The 10,395-nt window shown below is 38.2% G+C and overlaps 1 pseudogene; it reads right to left on the bottom strand.

Annotated features, from left to right (window-relative positions):
- Positions 1-6,641: 6,641 nt before the first annotated feature.
- LOC125280840 lies at positions 6,642-9,394 on the bottom strand (annotated as a pseudogene).
- Between the last annotated feature and the right edge of the window lie 1,001 nt (positions 9,395-10,395).

Here is a 10,395-nt window from a genome sequence, read left to right as displayed (position 1 = left end):
ACTGTCAGGCCGGTCGGCCATTTTAAACAGCCATTACTCAGCCTGCTAGCATAAAAACTGTTAACATGCAAGCAAGGATTTTCAGTAACCCTTTTAGACATGTTTTGGATTTAAAACTTTTTCATTATTTTTTGGGATGTTTTACTGTGACAGGGCCTGACCCTTTAGCTCATCCTCCTCAAAAATAACATACAAAAACATGCTTAAAATCTCTGTATTTAAAAAATGAAGCACATGATTTGTAGTATATTAAGTACAAAATTAGTGCACGAAAATAGAGCACTTTAAGTACACAATAGAAGTGTACTGGTTTTTCACCCGGGTGTATCTTTTTGATCAGGGCATCTATGTATTATTATATGCAAACTCCTCCTCCTCATTTTTCCATTACAGACTTATTTTGAATGTTGTTCAGGAAACAGAGGTACAATCAGTTATCCAGATACAGAAGTCACTCAATGTTCACCAGAATAAAATCACTGACAGCCATTTACATTCATATCTCCAATAGGTTCATCTGAGAAATGTTCAAACTTTAAAAGAACAGAGGTACTCATCATTACTTTAATTTCAATGTGATGAATTCATTAAGAGCATGTAGTGTTGAAGCAAACTCATCATGTTAATGTATTTGGTCTTGGGAATTGATCTGCTACACTGATGCTGCTGTTATTGCTGCTTCAGTAAGACGCTGCTGCATCAACAGACAAACATCAATGTGACGTCCATAATGACATCAGACATCAAGTTTCCATTGTAAGTGAACACTGAAACTCTGACTCTATTGCAAAGACTTTGAATACATCATATGAATGTTCATGATGTCACCGTTTACACAAATTCATGTTTGGTTTTGTTGTTTACAGGGAAGAAAATGAAGGTATCCTTTTCAAAAACTTGGACCTTTAAGCCTTTTATTCAAATTTTCATGTAAATGAATGATCAAAACACATAAAAAGTTTTTACATTTTTAGCTGCAAATGGTGTCGTGTAAATGCTCCACAAAAGTGTGAAAATTCACACCCATCAGTCTAAACTGGGTTCAGAGAATATCTCAGAAGATGTCATTTCCTCTTCTCTCTTTAAGCGTGTTCCTTTAATAATCTGTGTGGTCAAACTAACAGAGTTCTCACACTCAGCAGTAACATGTTTCCAGACCTCAACAGTGAGATCACACCTCTGAAAATACCTCAGAAAGCAAATCTAAACTAGAAAACTAGACTAAAGATCATGCAAACAGTTCTGAAAACACTAGAACACAAAGAAGAAAGATCTTTCTGAAGATGAAAAGCATGAAATGGTGCAATGTTGTGCAAAAGGCATGAAAACAACTAATATTGTGTGAAACTGAATGGAGATTATCAAATTATCATAAGATTTGTGAGTGATTTAGAGCACAGCAAGAACTCGGTCAGATAAAGTCTTATTAATGAGAGTTCCTGTCAAAAAAATAATTGTATTAAAAGGGCAGCTATTAAAAAGCCAGTGTTGAGCAGCAAACAGGTATTTGAAGCTGCCTGTGTCTCTGGAGTCTCGAGAACCTCTCCATGCAGGCTGGCAGTTGTGCGTAAAGATGCATTTCAGCCACCACTAACCAAACCTCACAGAGAGAAACCTTCTCGGCATCACGAGGTACTCATAGTGGCCAGTAGGAGTAATGAAGGCGGTCTTCCACTCGTCCCCCTCACGTTTCCGGATGAGGTTGTACGCGCTGCGGAGGTCCAACTTCGTGAAAACAGTGGCACCACGGAGATGTTCCAGGGCCGCTGGGACGAGAGGAAGGGGATATCTGAATTTTACTGTAATCTTGTTGAGTGAGCGATAGTCGATACAGGGCCGCAAGCCTCCGTCCTTTTTCGCCACGAAGAAGAAGCTGGAAGCAGCAGGGGAAGTAGACGGTCGGATGTATCCTTGAGCGAAGGCCTCCTTGATGTAATCCTCCATGGCCTTCTCAGACAGGTAGAGCACTCACACACAGGAGACGAGGCACACAGAGGGAAGGAGGCACGCTGGAGACAGGTAAGTATGGAGTGGGGAGTCGTTGAGGTAAGCATTAACGTGAGTATCTGCAAACGAGACCGGACATGGAGTGCTGTGTGTGTGTGCTCTTTGTAGTGCTGTTGATTGGTGCAATGATGAGGTGCAGGTGGCGGTGATCAGTACTCTGGGGATGGAGTGCGCTGTGATTGGTGGATGTTGGAACCTGACGTGTCTGTGACAGTCTGAGAATTTTGGTCTTATTTTAGTCAGAATTATCCATGACTATTTTCGTCTAGTTTTAGGTAATGAAAACTGATGACATTTTAGTCTAATTTTAGTCAATAAAAATTGTATTTTAGTCTCTTTTTAGTAATGCAATTCTGTTTAACCCAATCAGTATAGTATAAGTACCTAGCATTTTTTTTTTTGTTTTGTTTTTTTTGTTTTTTTGTTTTTTTCCTAATCGACATACACAAAAGTAAAGACTCATAACTCAAACTGTAGCAAGTGTAATGGGTACAGAAAGTTTACTGTTAATTGTATATATTGTTTATTAGAATTCACCCAAAAATTGTTTGTATACATATACCTGATATATATAACTGCCTAATTGAAATGTGAGCGCTTTCACCTTTAATTGTGATGACATCATGGCATGTCATTTCCTGTTCTGGCCCCTCCTCTTCCTCTTTGCATTGGTGATGCACTGGAGAGGTGAGGTTATTTTGGGCTCTTGTTAATCTTTTTTTAATCCTTATTTTAATTGTTGCTTTTATACTTATATTTTTGCTCCAATTTATGTATATATTCTTATTTTACACATCTGTGTGGTTATTTTTGTCATTTTATTCTTTTTGAGTTAAATTTGTCTTGTATGTGGAAATGAAGCACATGGTGACAGGTGTACATCACATTAATTTTAGGAATCGATGGTGACTCTCATTGTATTAAGAGGCTATTTTTATTTGTTTATCAGTTATGTTTTCGGTTACATTTATTTTCTTGTTAAATGTGATTTATTTTACCTCATTGCATTGGTGATGCACTGGAGAGGAATCGAGGGTGACTCTCATTGTATTAAGAGGCTGTTTTTATTTGTTTATCAGGAATAAAAGATCAGCGAAACTGCGAATGCTGTCCTGTTCTTCCTTCCAACGCACAACACAACGCAGAGAACAGACCAGTTACACTTGGTGCCGTGAATATTTCGGGTCATCAGATCAGCGCTTCGCAGATCGCCGTGGTTGCATGACGGATCGCGCTTCGTCGATCTTCTTCCTCATCGCCATCTCTCGTGGCGGCTCCGTGCTCACGCATAAAGAGGGCGCGTGTGTGAGACGTACAGCGTGTGACATCGCGGAACTATCATGAGGATACAAGCAAAGACGATTTCAGTCCTTTGAAGCGATCAAATGTCACTTTTTCAAATGACCGTTATCAGTCTGTAGTAGTTAATGAAGAGATGTCATATCGATCACAAGTTCAATATGGAGTACCACAAGGCTCAGTACTAGGACCGTTGCTTTTCACTCTGTACATGCTGCCCTTAGGAGAGATAATTAGGAAGCATGGTGTTAGTTTTCATTGCTACGCTGACGATACTCAGCTCTATATTTCCTCGCGCCCTGACGAAACCTACAAATTCACAAAACTAACAGAATGCATATCTGACATTAAAAACTGGATGACAAGAAATTTCTTATTATTAAATTCAGAAAAAACTGATATCCTAATCTTTGGACCAAAAACTTCCTCACGAAAAAACCTTGAATACTCTCTAACACTTGACGGGTGCTCCATTAAATCTTCGTCCTCAGTTAGGAACCTGGGTGTGCTCTTTGATACCAATCTTTCATTTGAAAGTCATGTTTCTAGTATCTGTAAAACCGCCTTCTTCCATCTAAAAAATATATCTAAATTACGACATATGCTCTCAATGACAAATGCGGAACAGTTGGTTCATGCATTCATGACCTCAAGACTAGATTACTGTAACGCTCTACTGGGTGGTTGTTCTGCTCGGCTTTTAAACAGACTACAGTTGGTCCAAAATGCAGCAGCTAGAGTTCTTACTAGAACCAGAAAGCATGACCATATTAGCCCAGTTCTGTCAACATTACATTGGCTCCCTATTAAACATCGTATAGATTTTAAAATCTTGCTACTTACTTATAAAGCTCTAAATGGTTTAGCTCCCCAATATCTAAGCGAGCTCTTGGTGCATTATAGTCCTTCACGTCTATTGCGATCTCAGAATTCAGGCCAGTTGATAATACCCAGAATATCAAAATCAACTGAAGGCGGCAGATCCTTTTCCTATTTAGCACCTAAACTCTGGAACAATCTTCCTAGCATTGTTCGGGAAGCAGACACACTCTGTCAGTTTAAATCTAGACTAAAAACACATCTCTTTGCTCTTGCATACACATAACACATTATCAATACATTAACATTTTTCAAATCCGTTAAAGGATTGTTACGCTGCAATAATTAGGTCGGCCAGAACCGAGAACATTTCCTATAACACTAGATATACCTGTACATCAGAATAAGAATGGCATCTACGCTAATATCAGTCTCTCTGCTTATCCTGAGGTTTGCCGGGTGCTGGATCCAGGCCGTATCCAGATCAGATGGAGAACCTGTGTCTGGACCTGACTACAACGTAGCCCAGGAGACAATGGGCCTACAGATCCAGTTCTGGCTGCATCTATAATTCAGATTTTTAAATCTCTGTATCCGCTTACATATATTTATATATAATCTATTTTTAATCTCTATAATAAAAATTTATAATTCAGATTTTGATCTCCATATCCATTTACATATATTATATATATCTTCCAAGGGGTTTTTTCCCTCCTAGGACTTTTTTCCCAGTGTTAGCACGCTGGGTTTTTCTCCTAGGGGGTTTTTTCCACCCCTGGGAGTCAGGCTTGGCTTAATGTAGCACCATCTTGTATATGTTTACATATTACCACGCTTGCTTGTACAGCTTATTTATAACCACTTCTCTTTCTTCTGTGCTTCTAACATGTAAAGCTGCTTTGAAACAATTGTAAAAAGCGCTATATAAATAAATTTGACTTGACTTGACTTGTTCCAGTCTACCGCATCGTCCTCATCTCCTGCCTCGTCTTCATCGTCTTCCTCGTCCTCCCCATCTACAAAGGAAAGTAAACAGTTATCATCCATAAAGTGTTCTACGTGTCAAGATATCCTCCTGTGTTCAGCTTGTGTCCGATACCTCTGTTTAATAAACTGTTTCACTGTGCACTTACCTCTGTGTCCTCGTCTGTGTCTGACAGGTATTGCATTAACAGTAAAGAACTGTTTTGGATGACAGGCAAATCTGTGTTTTAAAGTGAAGGAATTGTAATCTAAAACATTACCACTCTCATCCATTAGATCATCATTGACCAAATATTTCTATTTAACCAGTCCTCGGAAAATAAAGATTTGTTTCTATGTAAAATATATGTGTTATTCCAGATAGAAGTATTGTGGGGTGTAACATTGTATGTGTGTGCCAATTTCCAACATAATACGACTTCTTAGTGAAATGTTGATAGTTTCACTGAGAGTTTAAATAAGTCACATTTGAGAAGAAAATAAATAGATTTGTTTACCTTAAGATTTTGAACTTCTAAATCAAGTTCTTCAATGTGCAAGTCAGAATCACAGCGATCTCTCCAATCATTGTTAATGTGGGGAATTAAATTTGTTATTTATCAAATAAATTATTACACTCTATTGGGGAGGTCTCTTAGCCCCACTTTTTGCTCTTTCAGTCGTGTAAATTCTGTGTTTAAATTCCATCTCCATTATCACGAGACCCACGACACTCAACGATCACGGCATCCTCTATCCACCGGTGTTTAGCGTTTGTAAATGCCGCGCTTAAAGACACTGCCATCGGACGATTCAGAGTTCCTATTCCCGGAGTGAATGCAACCAGGAACATGCCCGAGGGAGAAATTAGTTCCCTGGGAACTATCTTAGTGGCTAGTTCCTATAACTGAGTTCCTAGAATTATTCGGTGTGAAAACCCCTTTTATGAATGGTCCATTAAATCATTAGGCTTGTTGGACTTGAAGTGGCGCTGCACAGATCGATCGGTGTGTGACATCAAAGTACTGCAAGAGCGTTTAGAGAGCAGAAGGATCCATATGGGTTTGAACCACTCTTGCTCTGAGACGAACAGTTCTGCTTCGTCTTTATATTTTCGTTGGCAAAATTGAGCAAAACAGACAATATTGTCTAAAATAACATGATATTAACTTCTTATTTATTGAATGTTGTATAAAATCAGCATCACATTTGCGCTATTCTAGGGTGCGTATCCCAAAGTGAACTATGGTCGTAAGTTCCATCATTACCAATAGAGTTCAATGGAACTTACGACCATAGCTGAATAACAGATACTTTTGGGAAATGCACCCCTGTACAGAAGAACTGCACCTATACGTAAGTCTGGGGGTGGGCCAAATGCGTTAAATGCGTTAATCATTTTAACAAATTCTTTTTTTAACATGATTAATTAATGATCATGAGGCAGAACAGAACAGAAAGATGATTATACAGTCTGTCCATTACTGTACTTAAAATTATATTTAAAGCAGTTTATACCAACCACAAGAAAATGACTTTGACACTGTATGGAAATATGCATATAAATGAAAATAAATCTTGACTGTTAAAAAAATTATAATAATCAGATTTTGAAGGTGTCACTATTTCTTCAGGGAGTTTTTCTCTGTTTTCTGAGAAGAAGAAAATCAAACAATGAACAATCCTCTGTGAGTTTTTGCTGTTTTAAATCTTGTTTCAGATGGTCTCCAAATTCAGCAGTATTTTATTGTAACATTGTAGGCATCTCTATTTCCTCTGGGTGCTGCGAGTCCTTCCTCCCTGCAAAATAAAAGCATCGACTGACCTCTCGTATGTGTTTTTACCATGATTGCAGATTGTTCCAGATCAGATGAGTGTGAATCATCAGATTGTGTGAAGCTCAAACTCACCAGCTCTTCTTGCACAGATGATCTGAAGAAGAATCACAGTAGGAGCAGCAAACACTGCCATCCCAACAATAATCAAAATCACTGCAGGAAACATGTGTGGAAGAAGAAGAAGAAGAAGAGAAACTGGACATGACTGAAGTCAAGGGGATTCAACTATAAAAGATTATAAAGCATTTAATACACATTTAAATTCCAGTGGTTATCTGCATTAATGAACTGCATGCAAAGACATTTAATTCCAGGGCCATTTTTTAAATGAGATTTATAATAAGCTGCAGCTGTTCTCTCTCAATCTGACTGTTACAGGAGGCCCTCTTGTGGCCCGAGAGAAAAGAGGAAGGATTTTACTTCATAGAGTCAAAGTTCATGATGAGTGGCTCTAACATCTCTAGAGAGAACAGTTATACATTCAGATAGTGGTTATACATATGATTCCAGATTTAAAAAAAAAAATACTTTTCTTCTACAAACTGATTTATTTCAGCTGCTGTCGTTCTTAAACAATGTTTGTGAAAAGCTGTATTTTCTCTGCAAATGAATATGTAGAGAAGTTCCTATAGTTCTACTGTAATTGGCATTGTAAAGCACTGAAATGAGTAAGACATGCATAAAAACCTCGCTGAGCAGCAACTGCAGATTTTCTGTGTGCAGCTGAAGTCGTCTCAGAGTTTGAGCCGCTGACTGGAAACTGTGTCTCTGAATCAACTGGAGCTGCAGAAGATGAAGGTTCAGATGAGTCATACTGTACAACATTAACATCAGTTTGCTCTGAATGACATTATTAATCGTCATCTCTGTGTCAGAGAGTCTGTGGAGTTATTGAGTTAATATAAGGAAGTCATGAATAAATACCTTGTTGTTCAGTAAATCCAGGTGTTTGTGCAGCTGCTGTCCTCTCAGAGTTTGGAGTATTTAATGACTTCTGATTCTCTGTACAAATTAAAGGATTGATTAAATTGACTGCTGAAGATGATTTCTTCTCATGTTCAGATGTTCATCTGTAGGACATTAACATCATATTTTACAGTAGTAATAGTTGTTTCTCACCTGAATACTTGACAGTGTATCTGACTGAGGTCTGGAGTTGATTTCTGAGAGTAAGCTGACATCTCCACTCTCTGTTGTCATCTTCATTCAGGAGTGTTGTAGTCAGAGTGATGATACAGTGATCTGATGAGAATAATATCTGATATCTGGAGTCTGTCTTCAGATCAACACCAGCCTGATTCACCCACAACAGCTGAAGACCTTCAGAACTGACCAAATAATCACAGGGGGATCCAGTATATGAATACAACTGACAGGAGAGAGTCACAGAGCGACCTGGACTGATCTCAGTCTGTGAGGATGATGATGATGATGATGATGATGATGATGGAGACACTGAAACTGAACACAAGACACAAATCACAGACTCTTCAATCATCATGTGAGTTTAAAGGGAGAATCTGCTCTTTTTAAATTGATCACATAATCATAAACTTACCATGAAGAACATGCAGATAAACACGTGCATCAGTTCCTTGTTGTTCTCCATTCACATATTGTCTGCAGGTGTATAATCCATAATCTTCTTCTGTGACGTTCTTGATGTTCAGAGAGCAGTCAGACCCCAGACTCAGTCTCTCATGTCTCTCTGTGTCTTTCTTCTTCTTTATCCCTTCAGTAATCAGTTCAACTGCTTCTAAATGTGTGAATCTGTTATAGATCCATGTAGTTGATTTGCAGTCAGAAAGAGTATTATTACAGGGCAGACGGACATTTTCACCAGAATTGATGAACACATGAGCATCATCCACTCCACTGGTACCTGAAACACAGTATATTTGAGTGATCATTATGATCTATATTAATAAATGAAGATATAAAACATATCAGCATAAAAATCAGAATATGCAGCTCATACAGTCTTTTTCTCCCTCACTTCACACAATCATCTTACTCTCCAGAATAAAGTGTGTGTCTTGATCATGTAGCTGTTGAAATCTCTGAATATGAAGATAATTGTTGATCATCAGATGTTTGAGTGACTCTATGTCCAGTATCAGGAATAATACAGTATGATCTGTATGTATCAATACACAACTCTGAGATCACAACGTGAATGTGTGCAAGAATAAACTGAGCATGTTCAAATCAACTCTTTCCAGACTAATTCCACTAAATGTCTTTAGAGAAAATCCAGATTTCTTTACCTGTGAGAAGTGAAGAGAGAATGATCAGTCCCAGCAGACACAGATCACACTGATCAGCCATTTTCTGTTTCTGTCAGTCTTTCTCTTCATTATATAGTTACAGCTCCTCCTTTAATCATCATCAGCTCCTCCTGTGGTTGAGAACTTCCTCTGATCTGAACTGAGTGTTTAGTCCTGACACTAAGATACAGCTCTGCATTTCACTGACAGTCACTAAAGTCAAAACAAGAAGTGATCAGAAAGATCTCTGCTGTGAAACTGTGTTTAATGTGAAAAGCTCTGGAACAGAAAGTGAGCTGAACTGGACAGTGACATCTGTCACACTGTCACCGGTTCAGTGTCCGGTGTCGTTTCAGTTGTATGTGTGTCTCTGCCTGTTGAAACTTTATTATTAAACCCTGTTTTGGATTTTAGTCTTCTTCGTCTTCATGCATTACAGAAGACCGGATCCATTATAGATTACGCAAGGAATTTTGCGTTCTGAGCCACGATTTCTTGTTATTTTCGTCTTGCACTCAACTGCCCCTACGAGGACGAGACCCTGAAGTCGTTGTTCTGGATCGGGGCGAACTGTCACCGTCCTGTTGACCTCCCAGATATCACCGGATTAAACTGGAGAGAAGTTATCATCCGGTGTCTGGAGAGCATCAGTCAAAAACCAAACCAAAACCCATAATCAATAACATATTACTAACAATTAATTATAGGTCATGTGCCTCAACAAGTAAAGTCATCACATAATGATACCATTACCTAAAGATTAATTAAAGCAGACAGCAGGAAGTATGTAGCTTTGACCATCATGGTAATTCACACATATGAATTTTTGCTATTAGTTAATATAATAAGTAATTAAGAAATTAGACCAGAGATGCAGGAGGTAGGGGTTTAGCAAAGTGCTGCTTTAGACAATATTCAAAGAAATTGTCGTTGAGCATAAAAAGCTTCAAATTTACAGTGTAATGTTTATTTATAATTTAAATAATGTTTTGCTATGGCATGCATTAAATACATATTATATGCAATAAAGTTAATAAAAACCATGCCATTCATTTGTAAGGCCGTGTCACAGGACTGTCAGGCCGGTCGGCCATTTTAAACAGCCATTACTCAGCCTGCTAGCATAAAAACTGTTAACATGCAAGCAAGGATTTTCAGTAACCCTTTTAGACATGTTTTGGATTTAAAACTTTTTCATT

This window comes from Megalobrama amblycephala, linkage group LG1, assembly GCF_018812025.1.
Source record: "Megalobrama amblycephala isolate DHTTF-2021 linkage group LG1, ASM1881202v1, whole genome shotgun sequence".
NCBI classification, from domain to species: domain Eukaryota; kingdom Metazoa; phylum Chordata; class Actinopteri; order Cypriniformes; family Xenocyprididae; genus Megalobrama; species Megalobrama amblycephala.
This window is presented reverse-complemented; position numbering and strand designations above follow the sequence as displayed.